A 17,923-nucleotide genomic window follows, 5' to 3' on the forward strand; every position below is an offset into this window, starting at 1 on the left:
GGAAACAGTCTGGATGAATACACGGACACTGTGACATCATTCATCAGCCTCGGTGAGGAAGTTTGCGTTCCTCTCCGCTTCAGGAAGATCTACAACAACGACAAGCCCTGGTTTTCAGCCCATCTCAGGAGGCTGAGGTCAGAGAAGGAGGTGGCCAGGCGCAGCGGTGACGTGGCTTTGTTCAGGCAAGCCAAGTACGGGTTTGCCAAAGCAGTGAGGGAGGCGAAACATCGCTTTTCAGAGAAGCTGCAGCAGCAGCTCTCTGAGGGGAACTCCTCCTCGGTCTGGAAAGGCCTCAAGACCATCACTAACTATAAACCAAAGTCGCCACAAGCGTCCGACAATCTCCCCCTGGCGAACGAGCTCAATGAGTTCTACTGCAGATTTGAAAGAGAGGTTCCCTCCCGCCCTCTCCCTCCACCCCCCCAGCCACAACCACTACCTCCGTACCCTAGTGGGCCCCCCTCCTCTCCCCCCCCACCCCCTCTCTCTGTCACGGAGAGAGAGGTGAAACTGCTGTTCGGGAGCCAGAACCCCCGGAAGGCGCCCGGCCCGGATTCTGTTTCCCCCTCTGTCCTGAAGCACTGCGCTGACCAGCTCGCCCCGGTGTTCACCAACATCTTCAACGCCTCACTGGAGCTGTGTCATGTCCCAGCATGCTTCAAGGCCTCAACCATCATCCCCGTCCCCAAGAAGGCCAAGGTCACAGGCCTAAATGACTACAGACCCGTCGCCCTGACCTCTGTGGTCATGAAGGTACTGGAGCGCCTTGTCCTGGCTCATCTGAAGCGCATCACCGATCCTGTGCTGGACCCGTTGCAGTTCGCGTACAGAGCAAATCGATCCACGGAGGACGCCGTGAACATGGCTCTGCACTACGCCCTACACCATCTGGACTCTGCCGGCAACTATGCCAGGATCCTGTTTGTCGACTTCAGTTCGGCCTTCAACACCATCCAACCATCCATCCTGGAGCACCAGCTGTCCCTGCTGCAAGTGCCTGCCTCCACCTGCAGGTGGATTACGGATTTTCTTACCAACAGGTCTCAGCGTGTGAAGCTGGGGAAGAGCATTTCCAGCTCCAGGTCCACCAGCACCGGTTCCCCGCAGGGCTGTGTCCTGTCCCCTCTACTGTTCTCTCTGTACACCAACAGCTGTGTTTCCCTCCACCCGTCGGTCAAGCTCCTCAAGTTTGCCGACGACACCACCTTGGTGGGCCTGATCTCCAAGGAGGACGAGTCAGCCTACAGGAGGGAGATCGAGCGGCTGCGTAGTTGGTGCAGCAGCAACAATCTGGAGCTAAATGCCCAAAAGACAGTGGAGACGGTGGTGGATTTCCGGAGGAAAGCAGCCCCTCCCCCTCCCATCATGCTGGGAGGCACCCTGGTGAACTCTGTTGAGTCCTTTAAGGTCCTGGGCATTACCATCTCCCAGGACCTGAAGTGGGAACTGAACATCATGTCCCTTCTGAAAAAGGCTCAGCAGAGACTGTTCTTCCTCAGGCAGCTGAGGAAGTACAGACTGTCAAGGGCTATGATGACCCGTTTTTATACGGCCATCATCGAGTCCATCCTCACCCATTCCATCATCACCTGGTTCCCCGCTGCAGCTGCAAAAGATCTCGTCAAGCTGCAGCGGGTGATCCGTTCCGCAGAGAGGGTGATTGGCTGTCCCCTGCCCTCCCTCAAGTCCCTGCACGACTCCAGGGCGCTGAGGAGGGCAAGAAAGATCATGGCTGACCCCTCCCACCCTGGCCACGGCCTCCTCACCCTGCTCCCCTCTGGGAGAAGGATGCGGCTGCTGAAGGCCACCACAGCACGCCACAGACTAAGCTTTTTCCCCTCAGCTGCCAGGCTGCTCAATGAGTCTGGCTTCCCTTCTCCCCCGCCCCCAAGGGTCACTGAAACCTGAAACCTGACACTGGCAATGACATTGCACTACTGTCCACTATAGCACTTTATATTATCTATTTTCTTGCACGGTGTTTGTTTTGTGTTTGTTGTTATTTATGTTATATGTGAAAAAAGATTGAAACACAATCATGCATTGCCAAAACAAATTCCTATGTGTATTACACAATGGTAAATAAAGGAATCTGAATCTGAATCTGAATACACCTACACAATGGTGGAGTAACCAAGTAACTGAATTTACTCAGTACTCTATTCAAGTACAATGTTGAGGTACCTTGAGTATTTACATGTTCAGTTCTCTATACAGTACATCTACTTCTCTAAATCTCAGAGGAGAATATTGTGCTTTTAATTCCACTGCAGTCATTTAAAAACTTTATTTACTACCTTCTTTGCATATTTAATTATTTATACGTATTATTACAATACTTCACTTTCACTTCGAGTTGTGAGCTTGTAGATCTGCAATTTTTGTTGTGAAATGGGACATTCTGCATAATGAGCACTGCAAGTATATTTTGCTGCCAGTATTTCTACATTGTGGTATTGCTACTTTTACTCTTAACTTTTTAGTTTCAAGGCCCACTATGACTCTTGAGAGTGTACAAAATGGAACCAAAGGACCCTTACAGGTCCATTTGGTTCCATTTGTACACTCTCAGAGTTACAGACATGTAAGGGTCCATTTGGTAACCCAGTGGTATACAATACTGTATTTGTTCATACATTTCTTTAATGAAGGCTGATTTATGTAGGTAGAAGAAGGGCAATTAGGCTGTAAACCTAATTGCCCTTCTGGGACATTAATAAAGACCTTGACCTTGACCTTGTATTTATTTTCAAATCTAGGAATGGTTAAAGGGAAGCGTTAAGGAATCAGACCGTTGAGATAATTATGTCCACAGGAAAAACACGTGGAGTGAACCTTTAAAGTTATTGCACTGACAGCATGTTCAGGTTTCAGTACTCTGGGTTTTTGCATGGGTTAAGTAGACTCCCTCCGTCTCTATTGTTTCCTGTCTATACTAATTATATAAGAAATAAAAGACTGTCCTGACTTTGATACATCTCATTCAACCAATTCAATATGTTTGGGCCGTACGTTATATGAGTATTAAATTAAGTGTGTGTGTGTGTGTGTGTGTGTGTGTGTGTGTGTGTGTGTGTGTTTTGCAACAGGTCTGTGGAGGTGTGTCAAAGCTCCGCCCCCGTCAGACTCATCTGAGACGATTAGATTGACCTTCAGATCAAACACAACTTCCAGTGAGGAGGACAGACTGTCTTTCCACATCAGCTACAGGAGGGAATACTGACCCAGACCACTGGAACCTGCTGCTGACTCTGTCAGCTGAATGGACTTTAACAACAACCACGATTCACAGTGAAAGTAAACTTCAGGGAATATTCTAGAGGAGGAAGTGTTACCACCACTGACTGACTTCCTGTATTGAGTGTTTGTAGCTTCTTTCAGAGACTAAATGGCTTCCACGTCGTCTCTTCCAGAAGAGGATTTTTCCTGTCCTGTGTGTCGTGACATCTTTAAAGATCCTGTTATACTGTCATGTAGCCACAGCTTCTGTAAAGCTTGTCTGCAGGAATGGTGGAGACAGAAGACAATAAAGCAATGTCCAGTTTGTAAGGAAATACATTCAACAGATCATCTACCCCGTAACCTGGCTCTGAAGAACCTGTGTGAGGCCTTCATACAGGAGAGACAGAGAGCTTCAAAACGTAAGAGAACTTGGTCAGGGTCTGAGGATCTCTGCAGTCTGCATGCTGAGAAACTCAAACTGTTCTGTCTGGAATGTCAACAGCCAGTGTGTGTTGTGTGTCGAGATTCAAAAAAACACACCAACCACAGTTTCAGACCCATCGATGAAGCTGCTCTGGATCACAAGGAGGAAGTCCAGGAATTACTGGAGATTTTACAGGAGAAACTGGAGGTCTTTAATGAAGTTAAAAATAAAAGTGACCAAACAGCAAAACACTTTAAGGTCCAGGTCCAGTACACAGAGAGAAAGATTAAGGAACGGTTTAAAAAGCTTCATCAGTTTCTACAAGAGGAAGAGGAGGCCAGCATCACTGCACTGAGGGAGGAAGAGCAGCAGAAGAGTGAGATGATGAAGGAGAAGATTGAGGGTCTGAACAGAGACATATTAACCCTTTCAAACAACATCAGAGCCATAGAGGAGGAGCTGAGAGCTGAACACATCTCATTCCTGCAGAACTACAAGACCACAATGGAAAGAGTCCAGTTCACACTGCAGGACCCACAGCTGGTCTCAGGAGCACTGATAGACGTGACCAAACACCTGGGCAACCTGACCTTCAGAGTCTGGAACAAGATGAAGGACATTGTCTCCTACACTCCTGTCATTCTGGACCCCAACACTGCCCATCCAGCATACACCCTGTCTGATGATCTGACCAGTGTGAGAAATGGAGAAAGACAGCAGCTTCCTGACAACCCAGAGAGGTTTGACGATGGCCCTGTCCTGGGTTCTGAGGGCTTTAACTCAGGGACTCACAGCTGGGATGTTGAGGTTGGAGATAATGCAGACTGGGCACTGGGTGTGTTAGCAGATCCTTACCAGAGGAAGGGAGAAGAACGGGGTCAACACTGGTCAATATGGTTAGATGAAGGTGAATACACGGCATTCTCCCCATCAGGGTCAGACACTGATCTCTCATTGAAGCAGAATCCTCAGAGGATCAGAGTCCAGCTGGACTGGAATGAAGGAAAGCTGTCATTCTCTGATCCTGATACTAACATACACACCTTCACACACACTTTCACTGACACACTCTTTCCATACATTAGCACTATTGTTGATACTGTCCCTCTGAAGATGTTACCTGGGAAGATCAGTGTAACTGTGGAACAATGCAGTTAGACATGATTATGATGATGATGATCATTTAGAGTCTTTAAGGGGGAATATTACTCAGTTATATAGAATCTATATGCTTGTGTTATGGTCAATGACAGTCACAAGTGTTTCCTAAAGCAGTGGTTCTCAAACCTATTCATGTCAAGGACCCCCGCGGACCCCTATCTTAAAAAATATGTTGTGCCATGGATCCGGTTCCATAGAAGAGAAGATTTATGCCATTTTGTGCCAGGAATTTGTGTTTAAAAAAAAAAGCAAAATGATTTGTATTTTATATCATAATCATTACTTTCTCATCCACTTGTTGTATTTTACATAATAATAATTAGTTCCTCATCCACATGTTTTTGTATTTTATATCATAATCATTAGTTCCTCATCCACTTGTTTTTTACATCACATTAAAACTGTGTTGATAAATAAGACCTGTTTAAATGATTAGCTGACTCCTGAAGCGCCCACCACCACTTACAGTATAAACTGTGAGGAGCCTATTGTGAGCGTGAACTGGAGGATGGGGGGCCCGTCCTGAATAGCCTGCATCAGGGCCCGCTGTTACTACGTTACACCACTGATCCTGACTGTTCCTGTGTGAACCTGTGTCTAATGATCAGGTTGTGATTCTCTGCCTGATCCCTGATTACATTAGTCTTCACTGTTTTCTGATCCTTGACTGTAATCTGGATTAAACCTTGATGTGAACTTTGAATTCCTGCCTGATGGTTTCTGTGTTATACTGTCTGAGTCACTGAACGTTACATAAAGAGTTAATATTTATAACTAATATGTTGACTATCCAATTTATAGATGTTTTATTGTAAAATATATGAGTCAAACTAATTCACTTGATGTTATCCCTCCTCTATAATGACTGATGTCAGTAATATCACATTAATTGTATGAAACTACTCTTTTTCATTCAGTGATTATGCAGGTTATTTAACTTTGATAAATAGCATGCATTTTGGTACTTCTATATCAATTCATAATTCCAGTATATTCTCTATTCAGTTATGACTTATTCTTATTTAGTTACTTTGCAGATATCAATTATTATATTCTAAAACATAATTTAACCACTTTAGCCCTATTTTATACATAGGCTATTTGAAAATAGCCGATCTACAAGCTCACAACGCGTCACATCGCGGCGCGTTGTGAGCTTGTAGATCTGATATTTTCAAACATGTTAGTGCTTTTACTTTTGGTACTTTAAGTAAGTTTTGATACCAATACTTTTGTACTTATGTACATTTTGAATTCCGGACTTTTACTTGTAACAGAGTATTTCTACATTGCAGTATTGATACTTTTACTCAAGTAAAACATGTGAAAATATGCTCACCACCCAAAAAATATGTCCGGGTTCAGGGTTGACTGCAGGTGTGCAAGAGACTTGTAGAGGCTAATCTAATTACGCAACGCAAATGACGCAAAATGATGACGATGGAAATTATTCTATCAGGCATAGTAGCTACCTACGATGGTCCTATATGACACAATTCCACAAAACCTTTGCTGCTGCACTTTTCACTTTTGGCACTCTATGAACATTTTTTTAATAAAAATATATTTTCTGTTGCCAGGTGTAACAGCTAATGGATCCTAAATAAACTCAAACTCAGGATCCAGACAGCATGATGCTGCAGTGAGGATGGCCATGTGCACACTCTGTGAAACATCAAGTAACATAGCTGCAGTTGCATGTTAAAGCCACACGGTGGCAACCAAACACCACTCTAATCTATTACATTACAGTAACAGTTAGAAGACCTGCTGAATGTTGCAGTAACTTAGCAGTTGACATGTTTGTCAACATGACAGCTCATTTAATTTAGCTCATATTCATCATCTGTGGAGACTACTGTTGAAATGTGAACGAGTGTGAATGTCACTGTGTGTTTTACTGTTGAAATAGAGTTTTTAATGGCCGGGGATTGAACCCCAACCTCCCAGTTGCAAGGCGGACACTCTAACCACAAGGCCACTGAGCTTCACCTTTTTTTGATTGATTGAATACTTTATTAGAATTGTGCAGGAAAAAAAGACACATGAAACCCAAGAACATCTTTGGCTTGTTTCCATTGGGGTCCTTTGTACTCAATTCATAGAAACATTAAATGACAGAATGCAGAACATCATAAAAACTGTTTAAAAACATGAAAAACAAAAAAATATGTACAGTAAAACAATACAATACAAAACTATTATTCATTTAAGTACACCCAACATAGGACAAGGATGGTACAATTATCTTTGAGTTGACACAAAACAACACTCAACACTGCCCATACCCTTCCTCCCTCATGGGTCTTTAGTTTGGTCCCTGTTCACTTCACCAGATAGACATTACAAGATATATTCTAAAATATATATTTTTTTTAGTTAAATCAGCAAAATCCAAAAAATAAAATTTATTTTAATCCTTTTTCCTCTCCTCGTGCCCAAATAAATTTAAAATAAAAGACAGAGTACAGCAACTTACAATGGGCCTGGTCTACAAGATACACTATACCACATTTCGGTGAATTGAGTACAAAGGACCCCAATGGAAACAAGCCGTATGCAGCTTCATGTGTTTAAAATCCTCTTAGCAGGTCTTGTATTGAACTGTACTTTCCTGTGCTGTTATCTTTTTTCAAACTGCTATTCAAGTATTCAATCAATCAATTAAATCCTATTAGCTGTTTTTCTTTTCGTACAGTAATAATAATAGTAATAATAATAATAATAATAATAATAATAATAATAATAATAATAATAATAATAATAATAATAATGCATTTTATTTATAAAGTATACAGTCACAATAAAGTACAGTCACTTAAATTAGATGGGAGACTATCTGTTTCTGATCTGATGTTTAATAGGACTGCATTCCTAATTAAAGTCTGACTATAGAAAAATGATCTGAAGTCCAGTTTCACTCTCATTCTTTTACAGTCTCTATGCTCTCATCGTTATATTATACCTCTATGGCTCTCATTCATTGCGCAGTGCCCTTTAAGTGTTACGACAGTACTGATTTACGGCCGTTTGTACGACAGCCGTTCCTTCTCACGTTGGTAGGAGAAAGCGCGGGTCAGATGGTTGTTGCCTGTGTGAGAAACATCAAGTGACTCTAAAGTATCTTCTGTGAGACTCTCTTCTGTTAGGTGAGCACTGAACATGTTGATTTAAGAGCTGTAACATTATCTTATCTGTCATATGATATTAGCCTTAGATCAAGAAGACTATCGTGGATGTATTTGATCGATTTTGACATTTTTATATCTACGAGAGTCTTAGCCCCCCCCCCCCAGCATGTCTGTCAACCAGCAAAGCCCGTATTTCTCCTAACATGTACAAAATTCAAAATATAAGGTGCTTATCCGCTTGCCCCAAATGTTAACTAGGTGTCCGTTGTGTTTGTGTAATGTATTAGTCCATATTGTTCAATAAAGAAGTGTTTTAATCCCGTCGGTGGCCGAACGACATCCCCCCCCCCTCGTTTACTTCCTGTTTACATTGAGTGTAATTCCGGCTTTCACCGGATGCGCCCCATCACTAACTTCCTACAGAATCGGCCACAGACGGGATTAAAACACTTCTTTATTGTAACATATGGACTAATACATTACACAAACACTCCGAACACCTAGATAACATTTGGGGCAAGCGGGTAAGCACCTTATATTTTTCATTTGCATACATCAACGATAGTCTTGATCTAAGGCTAATATGGTAATATGTTGTTTGATTTATGGTCAAAGTTGTACAACTACATGAAGGTTTATTATCATCAACTCTGGCCAGTAGTTGTACAAAGTAGCTTACCTCTGGGGTGACGTCACCCATCTATGTTGAAATACATTTTATTACTGCAATCTGATATAAGCCTAAAGTTATTTGTAAACTGGATGCTTTTCTGAAAAAAAAACTTCTTCTGTTATAATAATTCACAACTCATAGTTATGGGTATCATATCATCACATAGAATGTTGTCAGCCATGCCTTTTGCTACGTCTGTATGAATATTGTTATGTATTGTATACTGTCTATATAAATATATATATTAATCTTAGCCCTGGTCCAGAGTGTTAGTGAGTTCTCTCTAACGCTCTGCCAGCTGAGCTGCTCTGCTCATAGACACCAACATTACACTGCCGTGAGAGGCAGGGGTGGACTGGCCATTTGGCGTACCGGGCAAATGCCCGGTGGGCCGCGGGCCAGTGGGCCGCTGGGCCCACTGGCCCAGCGGCAAAATAATATAATATTTATTATAACGGGAGCAAAATATTTTTGCTCCCGTTTTAGGATTATTACGGTCATTTCAGGGTCGTGTGGCCCAATTATTAGTTACGTTAATGTTTGGGCTGGGATGCTTTCCAGCAGGGGCCTCAGTGCGGCTGCAGAGTTCATGTGCAGGGCTGGGCTGAAACAACCCCCCCCCCCCCCCCCCCCCCCCCCCGTTGACAAAACGGTCCGGGGGGTGGTGGGCCGGTCCGGACCAAAATGCCAGGGCTGAATTTTGGTCCCAGTCCGGCCCTGCCAGGGTGGGAAGACTCTCAGCACCCCACCTTCTCTGTATAATACACTTTTGGGGCAGAAAATAAAATATATACTGCCAGACGGAAATTATTGTATTTACTCCACTGCGCCCCCTACAGATCTGGTCAATATAAATTACCATTGAGCAGATCTATAGAGGGCGCAGTGGAGTAAATCAAATAATTGTACAAGGAATTAAACTACATTCTACAGTTGGTACAGCTACATGGTCTTGGTAATAATTTTGCCATGAGCTGCAGCATTGGTTACACAAACCAGGGACGGACTGGCCATTTGGCATCGGGCATTTTTTTTTAATATTTTTGCTCCCGTGTTATGATTATTACGGTCATTTCCGGGTCGCGCGGCCCAATTACTAGTTACGTTAATGTTTGGGCTGGGATGCTTTACAACAGTGGCATAATTTACATAGGGTTGCTGGGTTAAAACAGTGAAACGCCCCCTTTATTATGTATTATTACAATACATACGTTAACCTATTTTATGCTTGGGGTATTGAAAAATAGCCGATTTACAAGCTCTCAATGTGCCGCTTCGAGTTGTGAGCTTGTAGATCTGCTATTTTTTTGTGAAATGGGACATTCTGCATAATGAGCACTGCAAGTATATTTTGCTGCCAACATTTTTGAACTTTTACTCAAGTAGAAGTTTTAAAGCATTTTTACTTACTTTTTACTTGTGGCAGTATTTCTACATTGTGGTATTGTTACTTTTACTTTTACTCTTAACCTTTTAGTTTCAAGGCCCACTATGACTCTTGAGAGTGTACAAATGGAACCAAAAAAGGACCCTTTTGGTTCCATTTGTACACTCTGAGTTACAGACCTGTAGGCTAAGGGTCCATTTGGAACCCACTCAAGTAACCCAGAGGTATGCAATACTGTATGTATGATTGCATTTGTTTGTACATTTTATTTTAATGAAGGCCGATTTTTTAAATGTATTTATTTTCAAATCTAGGAATGGTTAAAGGGAAGCGTTAAGGAATCAGACCGTTGAGAGGGAATGGTTCAAATCCTACAGGATCCCAACCCTACCTGAGACAACACAGTAAACACAGAGGTTGGTATTTACACTCCTCAATACACCAGATGTACAAGCTGACAACAGCTTACCATGAAAATGAAATGGTGTCCGCTTTGCTTTTCTTTTTACAGTGACACCATCTGTGTCCATTCCTGATGCAGGACAGTGGATAGTTAGATAGTGGCTTTCTAGTGTCCTCATTCACTTCATATCAAACCACTTATTCCCCTTTGTATTATAATGGTAACTATTCTATCAGACTCTTTAGTAGCGTTTGGTCTTTAATTTTTTTAACATTGTAGGTTGACTATGCTTAGATGCCTATTTTACATTTTTTTATTGATGTCTCTGTTTTAACACCTTCATTTCCCCTCGGGGATGAATATAGTAACTACCAACCAATGGTGTTCTGAAGAACAATATACAGTATAATAATTATGTCTTCAGGCAAAACACATGGAGTGAAGCTTTTCAGTTTGTAAAGGCAACCTAACAACAAATAATTGCCAGTGAGGGATATGGTGTGAACTGTGAAGCTTTTCCAGACGCGTGGTGTTGACAGTAAATCAGGTCTTCTCTTGAGTGCATTTAAAATGTTTATTATGATTGCAGGATGATAACAGCAAAAACAAAGCCGGGTGTTTAACGGATAACTATAACTAACCATCTAACTGTGATAAGAAAATAAACCGAAAATCACTCAAAACAAACGAAAACAAACGAAAACACGCACGGTTGAAAAACTGTTTGGCTTCCCTCTGTGATTCCCAATCCCTAATGCTGTGCACCTGTGACACCCCCAAATAGGCTGTACCCCAAAATTGGCTGAGTCTCCGCCTATGCCCAGGTCAATTCAGTAGTATCACAGCACCATCACAATACAAATATTAAACCACAATCAAATAGGCTGCAACACAGATATTACACTGACGGCATGTTCAGGTTTCACTACTCTGGGTTTATGGGTTAAGTTGGCTCTACCTCCCTCTCTATTGTTCTAGACTCTCCTCCTGACTTTAGTACATCTCATTCAACCAATTAATTAATAATAATACATACAATTTATATAGCGCTTTTCTAGGTACTCAGAGTCGCTTAACAGACAAATTAAAACAACTTTATTAGGAAAAAGTAGTTAAAAAGGCTAAATACTATAAAAGAAAGGTAAACAAAGGGGGGTTGGGATTTATGTTGGGAATGTAAGTCTGGCCACAGAGAAAGGCCTGTCACCCCAGGTTTGCTTATTTGTTCTGGGGATGTCCAGGAGGTTGGCATCACCCGACCTGAGGGCCCCTCCCTCAGGTCGGGTGATGGAGGACTTCAGATTGGAGGAGTTCAGAGAGGTAGCGCCGTAGCGGGGAGCCTGGTTGTTGAGGGCCTTGTAGATGGTGATTAGTATTTTGAAATCCATTCTGTGCTATTGCAGTAGTGGAGTCTGGATGTGATGAAGGCATGGATGAGTGTCTCAGCAGCAGTGTGTGATGGGCTGGGACGAAGGCGGGCAATGTTGCGAAGGTGGAAGAATGCAGTTTTAGGGATCTGTTTGACATGGGACTAAACATGTTTGGGGCATACGTCATATGTGTATCAGATTAATGGCAAATTTGTGTGTGTGTGTGTACTTTGCAACAGGTCTGTGGTGGTGTGTCAAAGCTCCGCCCCCTGCCAGACTCGCCTGAGACGATAAGATTGACCTTCAGATCAAACACAACTTCCAGTGAGGAGGTCAGACTGTCTTTCCACATCAGCTACAGGAGGGAATACTGACCCAGACCACTGGGTCCATTCTAGAGGAGGAAGTGTTACTACGACTGACTGATTTCCTGTATTGAGCAGAGTGTTTGTTGCTTCACTCAGAGACTAAATGGCTTCCACGTCGTCTCTTCCAGAAGAGGATTTTTCCTGTCCTGTGTGTCGTGACATCTTTAAAGATCCTGTTCTCCTGTCATGCAGCCACAGCTTCTGTAAAGAATGTCTTCAGAATTGGTGGAGACAGAAGAGAATAAATGAATGTCCAGTTTGTAAGGAAATACATTCAACAGATCATCTACCCCGTAACCTGGCTCTGAAGAACCTGTGTGAGGCCTTCATACAGGAGAGACAGAGAGCTTCAAAACGTAAGAGAACTTCATCAGGGTCTGAGGATCTCTGCAGTCTGCATGCTGAGAAACTCAAACTGTTCTGTCTGGAAAGTCAACAGCCAGTGTGTGTTGTGTGTCGAGATTCTAAAAAACACACCAACCACAGTTTCAGACCCACGATGAAGCTGCTCTGGATCACAAGGAGGAAGTCCAGGAATCACTGAAGCCTTTACAGGAGAAACTGGAGGTTTTTAATACATTTAAAACAAAGTTTGACCAAACAGCAAAACACATTAGGGTCCAGGCCTGGCGCACAGAGAGGCAGATGAAGGACAAGTTTAAAAAGCTTCATCAGTTTCTACTAGAGGAAGAGGAGGCCAGCATCACTGCACTGAGGGATGAAGAGAGGCAGAAGAGTCAGATGATGAAGGAGAAGATTGAGGGTCTGAACAGAGAGATATTAACCCTTTCAAACAACATCGGAGCCATAGAGGAGGAGCTGAGAGCTGAACACATCTCATTCCTGCAGAACTACAAGACCACGATGGAAAGAGTCCAGTTCACACTGCAGGACCCACAGCCGGTCTCTGGACCACTGATAGATGTGACCAAACACCTGGGCAACCTGACCTTCAGAGTCTGGAACAAGATGAAGGACATTGTCTCCTACACTCCTGTCATTCTGGACCCCAACACTGCCCATCCAGTATACATCCGGTCTGATGATTTGACCAGTGTGAGACCTGGAGAATGGCAGCAGCTTCCTGACAACCCAGAGAGGTTTGACCACTATGAATATGTCCTGGGTTCTGAGGGCTTTAACTCAGGGACTCACAGCTGGGATGTTGAGGTTGGAGACAATGCAGACTGGGAAGTGGGTGTGTTAGCAGAGTCTTACCAGAGGAAGGGAGACAGAAGGGGTCAACACTGGGGAATAGAGTTAGATGAAGATAAATACGCAGCAGTCTCCTCATCAGGGTCAGTCACTGATCTCTCATTGAAGCAGAATCCTCAGAGGATCAGATTCCAGCTGGACTGGAATAAAGGAAAGGTGTCATTCTCTGATCCTGATACTAACACACACATACACACCTTCGAATACACTTTCACTGACACACTCTTTCCATACATTTACACTGGTGATGATACTGTTCCTCTGAAGATGTTACCTGGGAAGATCAGTGTAACTGTGGAACAATGCAGTTAGACATGATGATGATGATGATACATTGAGAGTATATTACTCATAGAATCTATATGATTGTGTTGTGGTCAATGACAGTCACATTAACAAGTGTTTCCTAAAGCAGGGGTTCTCAAACCTTTTCATGTCAAGGACCCCCAAATGCATTTGGCCGTGGACCCCCATCTTAAAATATTTGGTGTCCCCTAGAAGAGAAGATTTGTATTAAAACAATTCAAAATGATTCAATACATTTTCCATATTTTTCCAATAATTTCAAAAATAGATGTACAAGCTGTGAGCTTGTAGATCTGCTATTTTTGAATAGCCAACATATAAATGGATAAAGCGGTTAAAATGATTGTGATGCTATATTAACTATACCTTCTGGAACCCCCCCTCACTAAAGCAGTGATTCTCATCCTATGGGGCTTTTTTCTTTAAAACCATTAAAAATTACTTTTCATTGTTATCCCAATACATTTGAATCCCTATTCAACGGAATAACAATAAACTGTTTTTTTCTCCAATCTGTGATGTCATCAAAATGTCCATATTGTGATGATGTCATGTTTTTATGGATCACACTAATATACTAATATTATACTTTTTATTTTCATTTGATCTATTATTATACAAGGAAAACAACACCAACGTGTGTTTAAAAACTCTGACTTTTTACTTTTACTTTACTAAAAATGACTCATTTACTTTGTGTGTGTGGTAACAAAGAATTAGAGAATAAATAAATGTAGTGAAAAGGATGAATATACTCAAAGGGATAGATAAGGAGATGGAAGGACATGGATGGAAAACAATATAATCAACTGAAAGTTTAAATACAGTGAGTCAAGTTGTTATTTTTGTTTTGTCTTTTAATTTTTGGGTCTTCATACTCGCTGAACTGTCCTGTTTCTTTTCATTCAGTCTCTTAAATGAGACAGGAGAGTATCTGTTACTGATGTGTAATGGGACTGCATTCCTAATTAAAGTCTGACTATAGAAACATGATCTGAAGTCATGGTTGTTTTTATAGTGAGGTAGTGGATGCATGTGTGATTCTAGTCTAGTCTTACTGCAGGGTGTGTTGGCATGACGTCTGTGACTAAAACTGCTGTGTAGTTATTTTGTATTAGAAGAAATAATTTCATACATAATTAATTTAATTACAATCATTTTCAACATTTAGAGTGTTTGTGTTTTGTACAGCAAGACTAGCATTATAATGATAATACTACAATGTATTGCTTTACTTAGTACTCAAAGTCGCTTTACAAAACGGAACATTTAATTCAAACTTTTATTAGGAAAAAACTAGATTAAAAAGTTAAAAACTATAGAAGTAAAGGTAAAAAAGAGGGATTAGGTAGGGAATGCTAGTCTGAAAAGGTGGGTTATGAGTGTGGTTTTAAACATGGGGAGGGTGGGAGCAGTTTTGATGTGAGGTGGGAGTGAGTTCCATGGGGGTCACAGAGAAGGCCCGTCACCCCAGGTTGGTTTCTTTGTTCTGGGGATGTCCAGGAGGTTGGCGTCACCCGACCTGAGGGAGCGGGAGGGGGCGTGGTGTTGGAGGAGTTCAGAGAGGTAGCGGGGAGCCTGGTTGTTGAGGGCCTTGTAGGTGGTGATTAGTATTTTATAATCTATTCTGTGCTTGACTGGGAGCCAGTGGAGGTTCACAGAGGACTGGTGTGATGTGGGTCCCTGGATCGGGTTCTGGTGAGCAGGCGGGGGGCAGAGTTTTGTACAAACTGTAGTTTCTTGAGGACCTTGGTGGTGACACCGTATAGCAGGGGTCAGCCAACTTTTTGACATGAAGTGCCATGTTTTTATTGTGTTAATAGTCAGTTTGCCATATCAACAATATGTTTTATTATGACACCACATCAAAATACAATATTTCCAACAGATTGTGATTGTCCGTGTACATAACAACCTTTATTCATGTTTTAATTATCAGGACATTGTAATGATCATCAGACTCTGAGCAATACCCCACACCTACTGTATCTACCAGACTGCCTCCCCAGTCAGAGTTTACAGTTTGAGTGAATGTAGAATCATGTGCACGATGTGATTTGCATACAGGTGTGAAGGGAGTTAATGTAAGCCCCCCATCTGAAAACATTTTATGCCAGGGACCTCCATACAAGATTTGTGTTGTTAAACACACACACACACACACACACACACACACACACACACACACACACACACACACACACACACACACACACACACACACACACACAATTAGTGTTGTCTTATTTGCATTTTAAATGAAGAAGGCCCACTCAGTACAGCACAGATCATCTACACACTTGAGGTGTGTCATTGTCTCCAAGTATCCCCAATTTACACATTCTAGTATCTAGAGTAGACTTTGGGTGTCATTCTGGACCCCAACACTGCCCATCCATACCTCATCCTGTCTGATGATCTGACCAGTGTGAGATCTGGAGAGAAACAGCAGCTTCCTGACAACCCAGAGAGGTTTGACAAAATTGGCTTTGTCCTGGGTTCTGAGGGCTTTAACTCAGGGACTCACAGCTGGGATGTTGAGGTTGGAGACAATGCAGACTGGATGCTGGGTGTGTTAGCAGAGCCTTACCAGAGGAAGGGACACAGAGGGGGTCAACACTGGGCAATATGGTTAAAGGGAGGTAAATACGCAGCAGAGTCCCCATCAGGGCCAGGCACATATCTCTCATTGAAGCAGAAACTTCAGAGGATCAGAGTCCAGCTGGACTGGAATGAAGGAAAGCTGTCATTCTCTGATCCTGATACTAACACACACATACACACCTTCACACATACTTTCACTGACACACTCTTTCCATTCATTTACACTGATGATAATACTGTCCCTCTGAGGTTGTTACCTGGGAAGATCAGTGTAACTGTGGAACAATGCGGTTAGACATGATGAGATGATGATGAGTCTATAAGGGGGAATATATTACTCAGTTTAGTAGAATATGTGATTATGTCGTGGTCAATGACAGTCACATTAACAAGTGTTTCCTAAAGCATTGGTTCTCAAACCTTTTCATGTCGAGGACCCCCAACTTGATATGTATTTGGCCGTGGATCCCCATCTTAAAATATTTGGTGCCCGGGACCCCCGTCCCCTAGAAAAATGACTTTGAAGATGTCACAAGAAACAAACCATCATGATTACCTAACCAAATTTAAATCTGACCTAAAAACATGGCTTAGGACCCCAGTGTGAGTTAATATACATAGTTACTGTCCACTACTGTTCAATGGTTTAAGAGTAAATGTACTTGGTTACTGTCCACTACTGTTCTACATTAGTCTTCACTTTTTGTTCTGTTCTGATCCTTGACTTTAATATGGATTAAATCTTGTGAACTTTGAATTCTTGCCTGAGCGCTTCTGTGTTGTCCTGTCTGAGTCACTGAACGTTACCTAAAGAGTTAATATTTACAACAAATATGTGGACTATCCAGGTTAAATAAGTTTTATTGTAAAATACTATATCTTGAGTAAAACTAATTCCCTTGATGTTATCCCTCCTCTATAATGACTGTCAGTAACATCACATTATTTATTTTTTTATCAAACAAAGACATTCATACTTTTCAAACTGATTATGCAGGGCATTTAACTTTCATAAATAGTCTACATTTTGTTACACGTTTAGTAATTCATAATTCGAGTACATTCTGTATTCAGATAAGACTTATTCATATTACGTTCTGATCTGCCTAGTGAGTGACAGACAAGACTTTGGTGTCAACTTGGCCACAGCACAGGCATAACTTCATAATCTCACCATTCAAATTAATTTATTAGCTGTTGAGAAAGTTGTCAACTTTCAGTCAAGGGCCAAGTGACTAAAACAACTAACTGACTTACCAGAAAACACAGCAGAAATGTATGAATATGTCCTGTTGCTACTGTTAAAGTGTCATTATTTATTTCTATATTGTACAGATCAGTTTTAATTGTCTTAAGATGAAAGGCAGAGTGACAAGACTAGTGATGATGTCACCAAGAGACACATACTGGAGCTGCTCCATAGATGGTTAATGGAACATTAGAACATTATGATATAATAATGGAACAATATAGAATCCATCCATGGTGATTTAGCTATGAACTCAGAGCAGTAAGACTAAGTAAATACATTCAAGCTAAACTCATGTGGATGTAATATTAACAATTCTATGAGCCACACAGTTCAGTCTCAAATGGACCTCAGCTCATATAAAGTGTTAATGTTCTGATATCCAGTTTAGGGAGACTGTTTTGAGA

General features: G+C 41.9%; 1 pseudogene across 1 annotated transcript; it reads left to right on the top strand.

Annotated features, from left to right (window-relative positions):
• The first annotated feature begins 3,391 nt into the window (after positions 1 to 3,391).
• LOC308103037 lies at positions 3,392 to 16,562 on the top strand (annotated as a pseudogene). Its single transcript has 3 exons — positions 3,392 to 4,741; positions 12,276 to 13,138; positions 16,032 to 16,562. The product of its transcript is annotated as an uncharacterized misc_RNA (transcript).
• The last annotated feature ends 1,361 nt before the right edge of the window (positions 16,563 to 17,923 follow it).

Source organism: Gymnoscopelus braueri (genome assembly GCF_963280865.1).
Source record: "Gymnoscopelus braueri genome assembly, chromosome: 16".
NCBI lineage: Eukaryota > Metazoa > Chordata > Actinopteri > Myctophiformes > Myctophidae > Gymnoscopelus > Gymnoscopelus braueri.